The sequence below is a fragment of the Arachis stenosperma genome, chromosome 5, assembly GCF_014773155.1.
Source record: "Arachis stenosperma cultivar V10309 chromosome 5, arast.V10309.gnm1.PFL2, whole genome shotgun sequence".
NCBI classification, from domain to species: Eukaryota; Viridiplantae; Streptophyta; class Magnoliopsida; order Fabales; family Fabaceae; genus Arachis; species Arachis stenosperma.
This window is the reverse complement of record NC_080381.1, coordinates 91,028,902-91,047,445: the sequence shown is the minus strand read 5'-3', so window position 1 is coordinate 91,047,445 and position 18,544 is coordinate 91,028,902.

The following is an 18,544-nucleotide window of genomic DNA, read 5'->3' as shown; positions in this document are numbered from 1 at the left end:
AACATCAATTCATGAAAACTAACATCTCTGATCCCTAATGATCTTCTCTACCATCAATTCTTATTTCTTTTGCTTATTAGTTGTTTGAATACCCATCACCCCATCTCCCTTTACATTCTTGCAATTTATTTTTCTTGTCATCTACATTCTGTCTTTATTTCTTGCTCTTGCTCTTATGCTCTTTAAATTTCTGCAACCTTTAATTCCTAGCAATTTATCTTTGATGTCATTTAAGTTTCTTGCACTTTAAGTTTCCGTTATTTACTTCCATTTTATTTCTATTGCCCTGTTCTTAAATTCCTTGCAATTTAAATTCCTGCACTTACGTTCAAAAGTCACAATACTCATAAAATCAAAATCCTATTGCTTGACTAAATCTACCATTTAACTAAAGTTGCTTAATCTACCAATCACCGTGGGATCGACCTCACTCTTTGTGAGTTTTACTACTTGATACGACCCGGTATACTTGCCGGTTGTACGTGAAATCTAATTTTTACGTATCAAGTTTTTGGCGCCGTTGCCGGGGATTGGAAAGATTGACAATGATTAAGTGAAAGGTGGTTTAGATTAAGCATTTTTTTTTATTTTTGTTAAGCCCACTAACTGTTTGATACTTTGTTTCACTAACTCCAATTCCACTCTAGCTCTAGAATATTTCACTTGTGATTTTGGTTCTGTTTGTGTATGTCAGGAACAAGTAGACGTGATATTGAGGACGAGAGAACCCGCCGAAGGTTAAGGAGAGCAGAAAGAGGAAAGTTCATAGTTGGTGAAGAAGGGTCAGAGGAATCAGAGGGAGAAGATCAAGTCATGGAGGATGAGATGCACAACCCTCCTGGAGGGGTCAACAATAATGGTGGACACGCTAGAAGGGTGTTATCCTCATATACTATCCCTGATCCAAGACATTGTGGGAGCCGCATTGCTACACCAAATGTTCAGGCCAATAACTTTGAGCTAAAACCTCAGCTCATCACTTTGGTACAGAACAATTGCTCTTATGGAGGGGGACCTCTTGAAGACCCAAATCAACATCTCTCTGTTTTTCTGAGGATATGCAATACAGTGAAGACAAATGGAGTGCATCCAGATGTCTACAAGTTGTTGCTATTTCCATTCTCTTTGAGGGATAAAGCCACTCAATGGCTAGAATCATTCCCCAAGGAAAGCCTCAATGATTGGAATGAAGTGATGGGCAAATTTCTAGCAAAGTTCTACCCACCTCAAAAGGTCATCAAGTTGAAGACAGAGGTTCAGACTTTTAGGCAAATGGAAGGGGAGTCATTGTACGAAGCCTGGGAAAGATATAAGGCACTAATGAGAAGATGTCCTCCAGACATGTTTAGTGATTGGGTTAAGCTCCAAAACTTCTATGAAGGCCTAAGCTTAGAAGCAAGGAAGGGACTAGACTACTCATCAGGAGGATCACTCAACATGATGAAAACTGCTGAGGAGGCTCAAAACCTCATTGAGATTGTGGCAAACAATCAATATTATTACTCATCAGAGAGGCAACACAATCCACCCCCAAAGAAAGGTGTAATGGAGCTTGAAGGTGTTGATGCTATCTTGGCACAAAACAAGTTAATGCACCAACAAATCCAACAACAAATGGAGATGATAACAAAGAGAATGGATGGTATGCAACTTGCATCAGTGAACACAACAAATCAACCATCACTTGAATGGAACCAAGGTGAAGGAACCACGGTTGAACAACCACAAGAACAAGTTCAATACATGCAGAATACTTCAAATTCTCAGGAGAATTCCATGGTGATACATACAACTCATCTTGGAAGAATCATCCCAATTTAAAGTGGGGAGAAAACCATTGGCAAAAGAACAACAACCACAATCACACCCGTAACACAAACAACCAAAATCACCATACCAACAACACTAACCAATATAGAAAAACACAAAACACATATCAACACCCCCATCATAACTCACAAACCCACCAAAATAACTTCTCTGCACCAACATCCAACTCACAAAATTACCACACTAATCCACCCAACAACTTCCAACAACAATCAACCCCCATCATACCTCCAATTGACCATCATGAGGCCAGAATCTCAAGTCTGGAAGCAACCTTGCAAGCACTTGCTCAAACCACTCAAGCTTTAGCTAAGGGACAACAAGAACAAGCGGTCACTATGAAGAACATTGAGAGACAAGTGGGACAACTAGCCAAACAAGCCGAGAAACCAACCCATGTCCTCCCAAGTGACACAATACCCAACCCAAGAGAAGAATGTAAGGCTTTGCAGTTAAGGAGTGGCAAGGTAGTTGGTGAAAGTTCAAATAAAGAAGCAACAAAACCCAAAGAGCAAGACACAGTGGAGAAGCAAGATGAAGAAAAGGGTTCAACATCTAACAAAGGCAAGGAGGTTGTCAAGCCACAAGGCAATCCACCAAGTCAAGGAGGCAACCGTGATGGCAAGGAGAGTATGAATCCACAAAAAGAAAACAAAAATGAAGGAGTGAAAGCTTATGTACCCAAGCTTCCATACCCAACTAGGATACACAAAGGAGCAAAGGACCAACAATTCCCAAGGTTCTTAGAGATCTTCAAGAAACTTGAAATCAACATCCCATTGGCAGAGGCTCTAGAACAGATGCCATTGTATGCAAAGTTTCTTAAGGAGTTGATCACCAAGAAGAGGAGTTGGCAAGAAAAAGAAACCGTGGTTCTCAATCAAGAGTGTAGTGCCATCATTCAACAAGGGTTACCTCCAAAACTCAAAGACCCTGGCAGCTTTCTCATACCTTGCACGATTGGGAGCATGGCTGTTGACAAATCACTTTGTGACCTGGGAGCAAGCATTAACTTAATGCCCCTTACCATGATGAAGAAAATGATGATTGAAGAGCTCAAACCCACAAGGATGTCACTCCAACTTGCTGACAGATCCATCAAAGTGCCAAATGGAGTAGTTGAGAACCTCTTGGTGAAGGTGGGAAACTTCATATTCCCAGCTGATTTTGTGGTCCTAGACATGGATGAAGAGGGAAACAATTCAGTCATTCTTGGTAGACCCTTTTTGGCTACAGCTAGAACAATCATTGATGTGGAAAAGGGAGAGATGATCTTCAGGGTGCATGATGAGCAAATGACCATAAATGTCTTCAAAGCAATGCAATACCCTGTTGAGAAAGAAAATTGCATGAGGATTGATGTAGTAGACTCTTTGGTTGAAGAAGTGCTTGACACAAACCATCAAATGAAACAAGAGGAAGTCCATAACATCAAAGGACAAGAAGAAAACACGTTGGAAGCATCAAAGGAACCAAGTGAAGCTACCAAAGAAAAGGCACCACAACAAGAGTTGAAACCACTACCCCCTCATCTTAAATATGCATTTCTTGGTGAGAAGGATAGCTTCCCAGTGATCATCAATTCCACATTGAATGCAGAAGAAGAAGAAAAGCTCCTTGTGGTTTTGAGAGCTCACAAAGAGGCATTGGGATGGACCATTGATGACTTGAAAGGCATAAGCCCTGCTGTATGCATGCACAAGATACTCTTAGAGGAGGGTTCCAAACCGGTGGTACAACCCCAAAGAAGATTGAATCCTACAATGAAGGAGGTTGTTCAAAAGGAAGTCCTGAAGTTGTGCAAGGCTGGGATCATCTACCCTATATCTGACAGCCCATGGGTCAGTCCAGTGCAAGTAGTACCTAAGAAAGGAGGCATGACTGTCATTGTTAATGAGAAGAATGAGCTTATCCCAACACGAACAGTGACAGGGTGGAGGATGTGCATAGACTATAGGAGGTTGAATGATGCCACAAGAAAAGACCACTTTCCTCTACCTTTCATTGATCAGATGCTTGAAAGGTTGGCTGGCCATGCTTATTATTGTTTTCTTGATGGATATTCTGGGTATAATCAGATAGTGGTTGACCCCATGGATCAAGAGAAGACTTCCTTCACTTGTCCCTTTGGAGTCTTTGCATACCGGAGGATGCCATTTGGACTTTGCAATGCCCCAGCTACCTTTCAAAGATGCATGCTTTCAATCTTCTCAGACATGGTAGAAAAATTCATTGAAGTCTTTATGGATGATTTCTCTGTTTTTGGTGATTCATTCAATACTTGCTTGCACCATCTTACCTTAGTCTTGAAAAGATGCCAAGAAACAAACTTAGTTTTGAATTGGGAAAAATGCCATTTCATGGTACCCGAAGGCATTGTTCTTGGTCATAAAATTTCAAGAAAAGGTATAGAGGTTGACAAGGCAAAAGTAGAAATTATAGAAAAACTTCCTTTGCCAACTAGTGTGAAAGCCGTTAGGAGTTTCTTGGGGCATGCTGGATTTTATAGGAGATTCATCAAAGATTTTTCAAAAATAGCAAAGCCACTAAGCAATTTGCTGGTGGTAGACAATCCTTTTATCTTTGATGATGAATGCAAGCATGCTTTTGAAACTCTAAAGGCTAAGCTTACCACAGCACCAATCATCACACCCCCAATTTGGGGACTACCTTTTGAACTCATGTGTGATGCAAGCAACCTTGCAATTGGCGCTGTGTTGGGGCAGAGGAAGGAAAAGAGGCTTCATGTTATCTACTATGCAAGTAAGGTATTGAATGAAACTCAAAGAAACTACACCACAACAGAGAAAGAGTTACTAGCCGTGGTGTATGCCTTTGATAAGTTTAGACAATATTTGATTGGATCTAAAATCTTAGTGTATACTGACCATGCTGCCATTAAGTATCTTATGTCAAAACAGGATGCCAAACCAAGGCTAATCAAATGGGTGCTACTCCTACAAGAGTTTGACATTGAGATCAAAGATAGAAAGGGCAGTGAAAATCAAGTTGCTGATCACTTATCAAGGGTACCACAAGATGCATGCCAAGACAACATTCCATCAATAAATGAAGAGTTTCCAGATGAACACCTCTTACACATTCAACATGTCCCTTGGTTTGCAGACATGGCCAACTACAAGGCAGGAAGAATCATTCCACAAGAGTACACAAGACAACAAGTTAAGAAGCTGTTGCATGAGGCTAGGTTCTTCTTTTGGGACGAACCATTCTTGTTCAAAAGATGCCCAGATGGAATGATAAGAAGATGTGTGCCAGAAGGTGAGATGAAGGACATACTATGGCATTGTCACAACTCTAGCTATGGTGGTCATTTTGGGGCTGAAAGAACTGCTGCAAAGGTCCTTCAAAGTGTTTCTATTGGCCTTCAATCTTCAAGGATGCTAGGGAGTTTGTGAGCCAATGCAATGAATGTCAAAGAACAGGGGGTTTGTCAAAGAAAAATGAGATGCCTCAAAAGTTCATTTTGGAAGTGGAACTCTTTGATTTGTGGGGAATAGATTTCATGGGACCTTTTCCTCCATCCTACACGTTCAAATACATCCTGGTAGCAGTAGAGTATGTCTCCAAATGGGTAGAAGCAATAGCCACCACCACATGTGATACCAACGTGGTCTTGCAATTCCTCAAGAAGAACATCTTCACTAGATTTGGAGTGCCCAAAGGACTTATAAGTGATGGGGGAAGCCACTTTTGCAACAAGCAACTCAATTCTTTACTCCACAAGTATGGTGTTACACACAAAGTAGCTACCCCATATCACCCACAAACCAATGGACAAGCTGAACTTGCAACAGAGAGCTGAAAAGGATCTTGGAGAAAACTGTGGGAACAACAAGAAAGGATTGGGTTAGGAAGCTAGATGATGCACTTTGGGCATATAGGACAGCCTTCAAGACACCCATAGGAAAATCTCCATTTCAGTTGGTGTATGGAAAAGCATGCCACCTCCCTGTGGAGCTTGAACATAAGGCCTTCTGGGCCACCAAACTTCTGAATTTAGATGCTCAAGCAGCAGGAGAGAAGAGGTTGCTACAACTCAATGAGCTTGAGGAGTTCAGATTGGAGGCATATGACAATGCCAAAATATACAAGGAGAGAGCAAAGAGATGGCATGATAAGAGGATCTCTCAAAGAACATTTGAACCGGGCCAAAAGGTGTTGTTATTCAATTCAAGATTGAAGACCTTCCCTGGGAAGCTGAGGTCTAGATGGACTGGTCCATACACCATCACCAAAGTATCACCTCATGGCTATGTTGAACTGCTTGATGAAGCCTCAAAACAAACCTTCACAGTCAATGGACATAGGGTGAAGCACTATTTTGGTGGCCCTTGGAGCAAGGAAGAGAGTGTGCAACTCTTAACATGAGCAAAGAAGCTGCAATGTCGAGCTAAGGACAATAAACAAAGCGCTTCATGGGAGGCAACCCATGCACAGGGAGTCTTTTATTTTCATGTTTTAGTAACCAATAATGATCAAGTAGACTAGTACATGGTGTATGCAAGGCACTAAGTTTGGTGTGGCCAATCTTGAAGTAATGGCAAATGTGTGTTCTACAACACTTAGCCACAAACTAAGTTTGGTGTCCATACATACACGAAAATGCTAGGCTATGAAAGTATTGTCATCTACTTTAGTTATAAAAAAAAAAAAAACGTGAAAAAGCATGCAATGTAGGTAAATTACTAAGTTTGAGGTGGCTATCTTTGGAATTAATTCCATAGAACACTTAGTCACAAACTAAGTTTGGTGTCTTTACTTGCATTATTAATGCTAAAAAAATAGATTAGGGAATCTAATTTAGTCAATTTTGCATAGGAACATCATCATAGATTTTTAGCCATTAATGTCACTTTAAGAATCTCAAGCCTTTGGCATTTTGTTGCAGGAAAGAAAGAAAGAAGTGATGGGGAATCTTGGAAGCATATAATGGAAGAAAGAAAGAAATGATGGAGAATCTTAGTGAGTGAGGTCACGGATACACAAGGAAGGGAAGTCACATGAGTTTTGAACTTTGTGCATGGGGAAAAACAAATCAACATGCAATGGGCACAAGGAAGCATGCCATGACCGAGCCTTAAATGCCTTCCCACCAACTTTCACTTTAAATACTTCAACCATATTCATTCATCATTCATTCTTCTACCCACCAACTTTCACTTCACTAACCGAACTTATACTCAACCTCTAACCTACTCCATGTTTCACAAATTCTAACCTTGGACCTCATCTTTACCCAACAAAACTCTTGAAGCATCACATCTCTCACATAACCGAAACACTCAATCTCCTTCACCATCATTTTCTACCTTCTCTAAGTCACCGTGCTTATCTCATATCTCTCTCATTCACAATCATTTTCCTTGTGCTTGAGGACAAGCATTCATCTAAGTTTGGTGTTGGGGAGATTCAATCTTGCAAGTGAATCTCAATGGCCTCATCATCAAGGGATAGGAGAGAAGATGAATTTGATCAAAGAAGATTCAAATCCAAACACAATGAGCGGATCTTTAGTTGGATGTCAAGCAAAGATGTTGTTCCAGAGCTACCATTCAAGCTTAAAAAAGATGAATATCCTGAAATACAAAAAATAATCAGAAAAAGGGGATGGGAGCTTCTCTGTGACCAACCTCAAGAAGTGAGCATGCTTCTCATCCATGAATTCTTTACTAATGTGATAAGAGAATATGATGATGAAGAACCTTACATGAGCTATGTAAGAGGTGTGGATGTTGATTTTAGCCCGGACACCATCAATAGGGTGCTAAGGGTCAAGCACAAACAGTTCAAACGACCTAGCTATGAAGAAAGGGTTGAAAATGACCCAAGATATGTGGATGTGGTGAGTGACTTATGCAGAATAGGCACTGATTGGTATTGGATTCACATGGCCGACCACTCAAACTTCGGAGAGGTGATCTCATACCTCAAGCAAAAGGATGGCATGACATAGTGAGGAGGTCATTGATCTCTACTTCAAATAACTCTGAGGTAACCGTGAATAGAGCTATAATGATCCATTGCATAATGAAAGGAGGGGAAATCAATGTTGGAGACATTATAGCCAGGAACATCATTGAAATAGCTCAAAAAGTCAAACAGGACAGCTGGCTAGGATATCCTAGTACCATTCTGCGCCTATGTGAAGAAGCTGGAGTGCCTCTTGAAGAATTTGGAGAAACTGATTTGGTCTCTATTGGAAAGCCTCTCACCCGAGAAAGGTTGGAGTTCATCACCACAACACAATTGGAAAGGCAACCCTTAGCAAGAAGGAAAAAAAGGAAAGAAGTAAGACAAGAGGAGGAGCCTCAAGAAATGGATGAATCCCACACCTTGAACATGAACCAACTCCAAGCCGCCTTGGAAGGGATTTCTGGGCAATACTCACAAATTCAAAGAAGCCAAGAAGAGCAAGCTCAACAACAAAGGGATCTTTGGCAGTTGATGGATCAACAAAGAGGTATTCAAGTTCAATGGATGAACCAACAAAATGAATACCAAGCACACATGATGGAGTTACAACAAGAACAATATGCCAAGATGCAGGAAGCCATCAACAATTCGGCTATGGAACATGAAAAAGCCATGGAGAAAGTGATACAAGAACAAGCTCAACTAAGGATAGAGCAAGCTCAGCAAAGAGAACTTCTCCATAGGTTGGATGCTAGACATGAAACACTCTACAGAGATTTCAATGAAAACAGAATGTTCAAGGAAGCCAGGCACAAGGACAGACTTGACTATGACATATGCACCCAAGAAAAGCTTAGTTACCTCTGTTCCACACCCCCATTGATCAACCCACAAATCAAATGTTTTAATGAGGCTCGGAAGATATTTGAACAGCAAGAACTAGCAAGGGTGAGATTCAATCAACAGAGGCTACAGGAGACAATGATAAGCTCAGGAATTTGGCAAAGAGAAGAGAGGGATGCAACGACACAACAACAAGGAGAACGGAGGAGCAAAAAGAAAGAAGATCCAAAGGGAGATTCAACAACAAAGCAACAAGGAGAGTTAAGAAGTAAAAAGAAACAAGATCCAAAGGGCAAAGGAAAGCAAGGAGAATCAAGCAAAGGAAAAGGGACATGAAGACTAAAGGTGGTGAAGTTCCTTTGTTTTTCTTTATGTTTCTTTATGTTTTTAAATAAAAAAAAGATGTATGTCTGAAATATGGTATACCTTCTAGGATGCATTTTCTTTTGAAGCATTGTCTTTTATATTGCCCATTCCATGCATCACCACTCACAAATTTGGAATGGTTGCTTGTCTTTAGTACTTTTACTTGTCATTGGAATAAAAGGTGTAGTTTGATGTAAGAACAGAGAGAATTCTAGCTTAAAAAGAATCATGTTGTCCCATGAGAAAAGTGCTAGTATGTTTATTGTGAAAGAAGCAATGTTCAATGATTTCAAAAGAATGCTTGCTTATACAAGACTAGTTTGGTTAAGGATCACAAAGACTTTAACAGTAATAGCACAAATAACCTTGACAATAAAGAAAATAGAGTACATAGAATGAAAGGCTAGGCATCAATGACAAAAGTGGATATGTGTCTGTGGTGATTGATGTTAAGAGACATACTTGGGCTAGTAAATCCGAGGGGTGCTTCATCACCCGGTAACTTGAGTTAACTAACTCGGGATTATCGATTGAAAACCCACAATCAAGAGTAGCTCTATAACAGAACATTTAGCAACCCAAAGAGGTGCTGGACACCACTATCCAAACAAGATTTCAATGTTATATGCCTGTGACTGAATGTGTTAAGGAAAGAGGCTTGAGTGAGTAAATCTTTAAGAGTGTCTCAACACTTAACAACTTGAACCAACTGGTTTGGGATTGTTGATTGAAAGCTTATGCTAAAGAGCCGCATTAAGACAAGATTTCGAGCTTAATTGAAAGAAAAAAGAAAAAAAAAAGAGAAAAAAAGAAGGAAAAAGAAATAAGCAAAAAAAAAAAATTTGGTTCAAGGATCATGTGCTAAGGTATGAAAGAAGTCTAGTGAAGTTAACCAATTTAGTAGTGAAGCAAGCATTTTAATTGAAAAAGTTGAATAGTTGTGTTCAATTACAATAAATTAATGACCACACAAGTGAGGACAATATGCTCAATGAAAATTACTCTCTGGAAGAACATTCAAGTCTTACATCTTAAATTCTTGTGACAAAATCCTGTATATTTTGCTTGAGGACAAGCAATACTTTAAGTTTGGTGTTGTGATGCAAATGAATATTTGCATTATTAGTTAGTTAGTTTAGTTAGTTTTAGCTTAATTTCACTCATTTTCCCTAAATAAACAAGTCCTTTTATGAGTTTTGTTTCCATGCATGATGATATCAAGGAACATGTTAATTCTAGCCAAATTCATGCAAATGTTTTAAGGAATGCATATATGAATGAGTATGAATGAATCTCATGAAATTTATTGCATGAATTGGTAAGACTTTGAAGCTATTTCCCTTGTTGATGATAGGTGATGAGACAAGGAAGCATGGAAGCAAGAATGATGCAAGCTGGGCAAGAAGTTGGCGTTGCCAACTTGGATACAAGGGGCGTTATTCTTGCCAACGCCAGGAAAATGAAGTTGGCGTTGCCAACTTGGATATAGTGTGCGTTATTGAGGACAACGCCCACACACAAAGAGCTTGGTCCTGGAGGCAACCAAGGAGCAAAGTTGGCGTTGCCAACTTGAGATCCACGTTGCCAACGCCACAACACAAGGCAAGCTTGACCCTGGAAGGAGCAAAGTTGGCGTTGCCAACTCTAGAACCAAGTTGCCAACGCCACAACACAAGCAAGTTTGGCAGCCCTGGAAGCAAAGTTGGCGTTGCCAACTCTAGAACCAAGTTGCCAACGCCCACACAAGCAAGGAACTTGAGCCATGAAGGAGTGTCGAGGGCGTTGCCAACGCCAAGAACTATGGGCGTTGTTGAAGGCAACGCCACACACACAAGCCTGGCCCTGGAGCAAGCTCAACCACGTTGCCAACTTGAGGAGGGCGTTGCCAACGCCACACAACCAAGCAACTTTGGCACCATGGGAAGCAAGCTCAACCACGTTGCCAACTTGAGGAGGGCGTTGCCAACGCCACACAACCAAGCAACTTTGGCACCATGGGAAGCAAGCTCAACCACGTTGCCAACGCTAGATGGGCGTTGCCAACGCCACACACAAGCAAATTTTGGCACCAAATCTTGGCGCACCAACCAGGTTGCCAACGCCCAATGGCGCACCAACCAGGTTGCCAAACGCCCAATGGCGCACCAACCAGGTTGCCAAACGCCCAATGGCGCACCAACGGCGTTGCAAACGCCCATCAGCCCACCATCTGCGTTGCCAACGCCAATCAAGGCACCATCCAAGTTGCTAGCGCCAGGGAGATACACCATGCACGTTGCCAACGCCCAATGGCCTTGCCATGCACGTTGCCAACGCCAGGAAGCAAGCATGGAGCCTTGAGAAGGGCTCGAGCACGTTGCCAACGTGCTAAAGAGAAGGAGTTATTCACAACAACGCCAGGAAATTATGGTGCACGTTGCTAACTTGAAATGTATGGGCGTTATTCACAACAACTCCAACAAGGCAGCCTGACCATGTCCTCTTCAATGGAAGATATCTTGAGCTACAGAGATCCAAATTGAGTGCTTCCAGTTGCGTTGGAAAGCTGACATTCAGAGCTTTCCAACCATATATAATAGTCTATGGTGGAGCACAAGATTGAAGCCAAACCAGAGTCATCTTTAGACCCTAAAAACAAGAACATGAAGTGAAATTCAAGGGAGCTAGAGATGAGCCTTGGATGTGGGATCGAGCACGTTGCCAACGTGCATTAAGGGGGCGTGTTTTGCAACAACGCCAGCCTCAAGCCCCTGCCTTGGGAGAGTGATGCATGGGCACGTTGCCAACTTGGGGTTGAGGGTGCGTTATTCACAACAACTTGGCAACAACTTGGCAGCTTGACCTTACCTTCTTTGAGGAACCATAACTTGAGCTAGGAAAGTCCAATTGAGGTGATTCCAGTGGCATTAGAAAATAGACATCAAGAGCTTTCCAATGATGTATAATAGTCCATATTGAAGCTGAAGGTTGACACTCAAATTCTGGGCTACATTTAGCATGAAAGTAAGGCCAAGAAGAGGAAAAGCAAGTTGTTGGCAACAACTTGGGCTAGCAACGCCCAAGTCTCATACTTCATGCCCAGGAAATTGGCATGCACGTTGCCAACGTGCACTAAGGCCTGAGTTATTGCCAACAACGCCCATCAATGGGCCAGAATTGGTGCCAACTTGCTCTACTTCCCCTATTCATCACAAAGGCCAAAACACCTCCAATTGAGCCAAGAATTCAACAATGAGAAAGCCCACATTGCTAACCCAAATTGAAGATCTCTGAAGAGTTTTAGAGTAGTATAAATAGAAGAGATTGATGTACTTGTAGAGGACTTTTACACTTTTGAATACTTGTTGACACTTAGACTTTTTAGACTCTTTTGCACTTTTATTTAGCTTTTGTAAGAACTTTCGGGTACTCCCGAGGAGCTCATCTTTGGTTTTCTATTGGAACTTTTCTTCTTCATTTACAAGTTTTAAGCGTTTCATTCTTCTTCTTCTTCTTCCTTTACACTTAGTTTAATTCTTGTTTATGGCAATTGTTGTTGAAATTGGAGCAATGACTCACTAAACCCCACTTTCATTAGGGGGAGGAGCTCTGTTTGTTGGAATGGATTGATGAACCCATCTTTCCTCCTCAATTCTAGTGGTTGATCTAAAGAGGGAACTCTTGCTCTTCATAGATTCAACCACCATCGAGAGAGGGGTTAATCTACATGAATTATGTGGTGAATTTGAGGAATGAGCCACATAATTCAGTTTAGAGTTCATCCTTTCATGATTTCTTTAATCAATATACCTTGGTTAGTATGTGAGATGTAACTCTCCTTGGTTGAGATTATAGAAATTGTGTGGCTGGATAATATATGAGCTTCATCTCTTCTCATGAACAATTAGATCACGAGAGTGGCAATTGGCTATGTTGAGAGAGATTGAATCACCAAGAGATTGGGGTTCAATCACCCACTTGCCATAGATCTATACCCATGATTGAGAGGAATTTGACTAACATCAATTCATGAAAACTAACATCTCTGATCCCTAATGATCTTCTCTACCATCAATTCTTATTTCTTTTGCTTATTAGTTGTTTGAATACCCATCACCCCATCTCCCTTTACATTCTTGCAATTTATTTTTCTTGTCATCTACATTCTGTCTCTTTATTTCTTGCTCTTGCTCTTATGCTCTTTAAATTTCTGCAACCTTTAATTCCTAGCAATTTATCTTTGATGTCATTTAAGTTTCTTGCACTTTAAGTTTCCGTTATTTACTTCCATTTTATTTCTATTGCCCTGTTCTTAAATTCCTTGCAATTTAAATTCCTGCACTTACGTTCAAAAGTCACAATACTCATAAAATCAAAATCCTATTTGCTTGACTAAATCTACCATTTAACTAAAGTTGCTTAATCTACCAATCTCCGTGGGATCGACCTCACTCTTTGTGAGTTTTACTACTTGATACGACCCGGTATACTTGCCGGTTGTACGTGAAATCTAATTTTTACGTATCAGACACTCATCACCTTCCTCAATCCATGAACGTGTGCCTGACAACCACCTCCGTTCTACATCAGATTGAATGAATATCTCTTAGATTCCCCAACAGAATCTTCGTGGTATAGGCCGGATTGATGGCGGCATTCATGAGAATCCGGAAAGTCTAAACCTTGTCTGTGGTATTCCGAGTAGGATTCCGGGATTGAATGACTGTGACGTGCTTTAAACTCCTGAGGGCTGGGCGTTAGTGACAGACGCAAAAGAATCAATGGATTCTATTCCAACCTGATTGAGAACCGACAGATGATTAGCCGTGCTGTGACAGAGCATAGGAACGTTTTCACTGAGAGGATGGGAAGTAGCCACTGACAACGGTGACGCCCTACATAGAGCTTGCCATGGAAGGAACTTGCGTGTGAGAAGAGGATTTCAAGGAAGAGTTGAAGTTCAAAGGACAAAGCATCTCCAAAACTCCAACATATTCTCCATTACTGCACAACAAGTAACGCTAGTACTCTTTATTATTCCAACTTACAATTTTAAGTAGTTTGTAGTTTGGCTTTTTACAAGTAAAATCCAAATAACATTATTGGCATCCTGACTAAGATTAATAAAATAAGTATTGATTGCTTCAAACCAATAATCTCCGTGGGATCGACCCTTACTCACGTAAGGTATTACTTGGACGACCCAGTGCACTTGCTGGTTAGTTGAACGAAGTTGATCTTGGACCAGGCTCTATTATCATATTCCATAAAGAGATACAATTTCGTCCACCACGCCACCATCACTAAGGTGGACTCATTCCTTGTTCTTATTTCACTATTTTTCGGTTTTTATGCTATATGTTTATCTATGTTTGTGTCTTTATTACATGATCATTAGTATTTAGTAACTATGTCCTAAGGCTATAAATAATTCCATTAATCCTTCACCTCTCTTAAATGAAAAATGTTTTTAAATCAAAAGAACAAGAAGTACATGAGTTTCGAATTCATCTTTGAATTTAGTTTAATTATATTGATGTGGTGACAATACTTTTTGTTTTCTGAATGAATGCTTGAACAGTGCATATTTTTGATCTTGTTGTTTATGAATGTTAAAATTGTTGGCTCTTGAAAGAATGACGAACAAAGAGAAATGTTATTGATAATCTGAAAAATCATGAAATTGATTCTTGAAGCAAGAAAAAGCAGTAAAAAAGCAAAGGCTTGCGAAAAAAAAAGTGGCAAAAAAAAAACAAAATAGAAAGAAAAAGAAAAAGCAAGCAGAAAAAGCCAATAGCCCTTAAAACCAAAAGGCAAGGGTAAAAAGGATCCAAGGCTTTGAGCATCAATGGATAGGAGGGCCCAAGGAAATAAAATCCAGGCCTAAGCGGCTAAATCAAGCTGTCCCTAACCATGTGCTTGTGGCATGAACGTCCAAGTGAAAAGCTTGAGACTGAGTGGTTAAAGTCGTGATCCAAAACAAAAAGAGTGTACTTAAGAGCTCTGGACACCTTTAACTGGGGACTCTAGCAAAGCTGAGTCACAATCTGGAAAGGTTCACCCAGTTATGTGTCTGTGGCATTTATGTATCCGGTGGTAATACTGGAAACAAAGTGCTTAGGGCCACGGCCAAGACTCATAAAATTAGCTGTGTTCAAGAATCAACATACTTAACTAGTAGAATCAATAACACTATCTGAAATTCTAAGTTCCCATAGATACCAATCATTCTAAACTTCAAGGGAAAAAGTGAGACGCCAAAACTATTCAGAAGCAAAAAGCTACAAGTCCCGCTCATCTAATTAGAACTAATAATCATTGATATTTTGGGATTTATAGTATATTCTCTTCTTTTTATCCTAATCAATTTTCAGTTGCTTGGGGACAAGCAACAATTTAAGTTTGGTGTTGTGATGAGCGGATAATTTATACGCTTTTTGGCATTGTTTTTAGGTATTTTTAGTAGGATCTAGCTACTTTTAGGGATATTTTCATTAGTTTTTAGGTTAAATTCACATTTCTGGACTTTGCTATGAGTTTGTGTATTTTTCTATGATTTCAGGTATTTTCTGGCTAAAATTGAGGGACCTGAGCAAACTCTGATAGAAGGCTGACATAGGACTGCTGATGTTGTTGGATTCTGACCTCCCTGCACTCGAAATGCATTTTCTGGTACTACAAAACTCCAAATGCCGCGCTCTCAAAAGCGTTGGAAAGTAGACATCGAGAGCTTTCCAGCAATATATAAGAGTCCATACTTCATTCGAGATTAGATGACGTAAACTGGCGCTCAACGTCAGTTCCATGCTGCATTTTGGAGTCAAACGCCAGAAACACGTCACGAACCAGAGTTGAACACCAAAAACATGTTACAACTTGGCGTTCAACTCCAAGAGAAGCCTCTGCACGTGTAAAGTTCATGCTCAGCCAAAGCACACACCAAGTGGGCCCCGGAAGTGGATTTCTGCATCAATTACTTACTTCTGTAAACCCTAGTAGCTAGTTTAGTATAAATAGAACTTTTTACTAGTGTATTAGTCATCTTTGGATGTCTAGTCCTTAGACCAGGTCCTTCTCCCTATTTTCGAATTCATATCACATTTTGGGGGCTGGCCATTCGGCCATGCCTGGACCACCACTTATGTATATTCAACGGTGGGGTTTCTACACACCATAGATTAAGGGTGTGTAGCACTGCTGTACCTCAAGTTTTAATGCAGTTACTACTATTTTCTATTCAATTCAATTTATTCCTGTTCTAAGATACCATTCGTACTTCAACCTGATGGATGTGATGATCTGTGACACTCATCATTATCCATCCTTATGAACGCGTGCCTGACAACCACTTCCGTTCTACAAGCGAGTGCTAGAGTGTGTATCTCTTGGATTCCTGATGCACGACGCATGGTTGCCCTCGCCTGACAACCGATGAGGATCCGGAAAGTCTAAACCTTGTCTGTGGTATTTCGAGTAGGATTCTGGGATTGAATGACTGTTACGAGCTTCAAACTCGCGATTGTTGGGCATGATGACAAACGCAAAAGAATCAATGGATTCTATTCCGACATGCTCGAGAATTGACAGATGATTAGCAGTGCCATGACAGAGCATTTGGACCTTTTTCACTGAGAGGATGGATTGTGGCCATTGACAACAGTGATGCCCTACATACAGCTTGCCATGGAAAGGAATAAGAAGGATTGAAAGAAAGCAGTAGGAAAGCAGAGATTCAACAGGAACAAGCATCTCTATGCACTTATCTGAAATTCTCACCAATGATCTACATAAGTTTTTCTATCTTTATTTTCTGTTTATTTATTATTATTATTCGAAAACTCTATCATCATTTATTATCCGCCTGACTGAGATTTACAAGATGACCATAGCTTACTTCATACCAACAATCTCTGTGGGATCGACCCTTACTCATGTAAGGTTTATTACTTGGACGACCCAGTACACTTGCTGGTTAGTGATGCGAAGTTGTGAAGAAAGTGCTGAGTTATAAATGCGCATGCCAAGTTGAGTGCCATTGTTAGAGATCACAATTTCGTGCACCAAAAATCATAACATCTCTTGACCCCAATGAGCTTTCCCATCTCTGATCTACCCATTCTTTTACATTCTGTCTTTAATTTGATCCTCAATTTCTCCATTCCCATTTAATTTCTTACAATTTAAGTTTCTGCACTTATATTCTTGCAATTTAATTTCAGCTATTTAATTTCTTGCTCTTTAAGTTTTTTTGCCAATTTTACTTTCTGCGATCCCAATTTCAAATCGATTTTAGTTCAACTAGAACAATTCTCCAATTAACATTGATCAACCAACCAATCTCTGTGGGATTCGACCTCACTCTAGAGTGAGTTTTTACTTGATGACAATCTGGTGCACTTGTCGGTAGAAAATTGTTGAGAGACAGTTTTTGTGATATCACTTATCTTTATCTTTTTATGGGCGAGGTCACCTTATCTTTTTTGGCTAGCCACCTTTAGAGGGGCTGTAATCCTCATCTTTGGGCCTGCTTGGGCCTTTATGGAGATTTGGCCGAGCTCTTTAGGATGAGGTCGGTAATGAGCCAACCTTTACAAGAGGTCGGTCACTTTGACGTCATCCAACCAGGAGAGTATAACTCGATCCAAGGTATGAACACTACCCAATTGGTAAGACTGACCTTGAGCATCCCTCTTCTACTGAGATCCAGGAACGTAGACATCAGTAAGAAGTTAATCCAACCTTTGGTCAGTGTTGACCCTTTGAGTGTTTGAGTGAGTGTCATTATGTGAATCTGGCAACTATAGAGCCACCTTCACACTCTTAGGGCTAAAATCTATGATGTGCCCCGACCATGGTGTGCCAATTCTTCAGTTCTAGGGTCATTCTTGTATCTGATTCTTTGTAACCCAGGTGATGAGCGGATAATTTATACGCTTTTTGGCATTGTTTTTAGTATGTTTTTAGTATGTTTTAGTTAGTTTTTATTAGATTTTTATTAGTTTTTAGTTAAAATTCACTTTTCTGGACTTTACTATGAGTTTGTGTGTTTTTCTGTGATTTCAGGTATTTTTTGGCTGAAATTGAGGGACCTGAGCAAAAATCTAATTCAGAGGCTAAAAAGGACTGTAGATGCTGTTGGATTATGACCTCCCTGCACTCGAAGTAGATTTCCTGGAGCTACGGAAGCCCAATTGGCGCGCTCTCAATTGCGTTGGAAAGTAGACATCCTGAGCTTTCCAGCAATGTATAATAGTCCATACTTTGCCCGAGATTTGATGGCCCAAACTGGCGTTCCAATTCAGCTCAAAACTGCCCGGCGTTAAACGCCGGAACTGGCACAAGAATGGGAGTTAAATGCCCAAACTGGCACAAAAGCTGGCGTTTAACTCCAAGAGAAGTCTCTACACGAAAAAGCTTCAATGCTCAGCCCAAGCACACACCAAGTGGGCCCGGAAGTGGATTTTTATGTCATTTACTCATTTCTGATCTTTTGATCACTTTAGATCTTAGGATCATCTTTGGACGCCTAGTTCTTGGATCATTGGGAGGCTGGCCATTCGGCCATGCCTAGACCTTGTTCTTATGTATT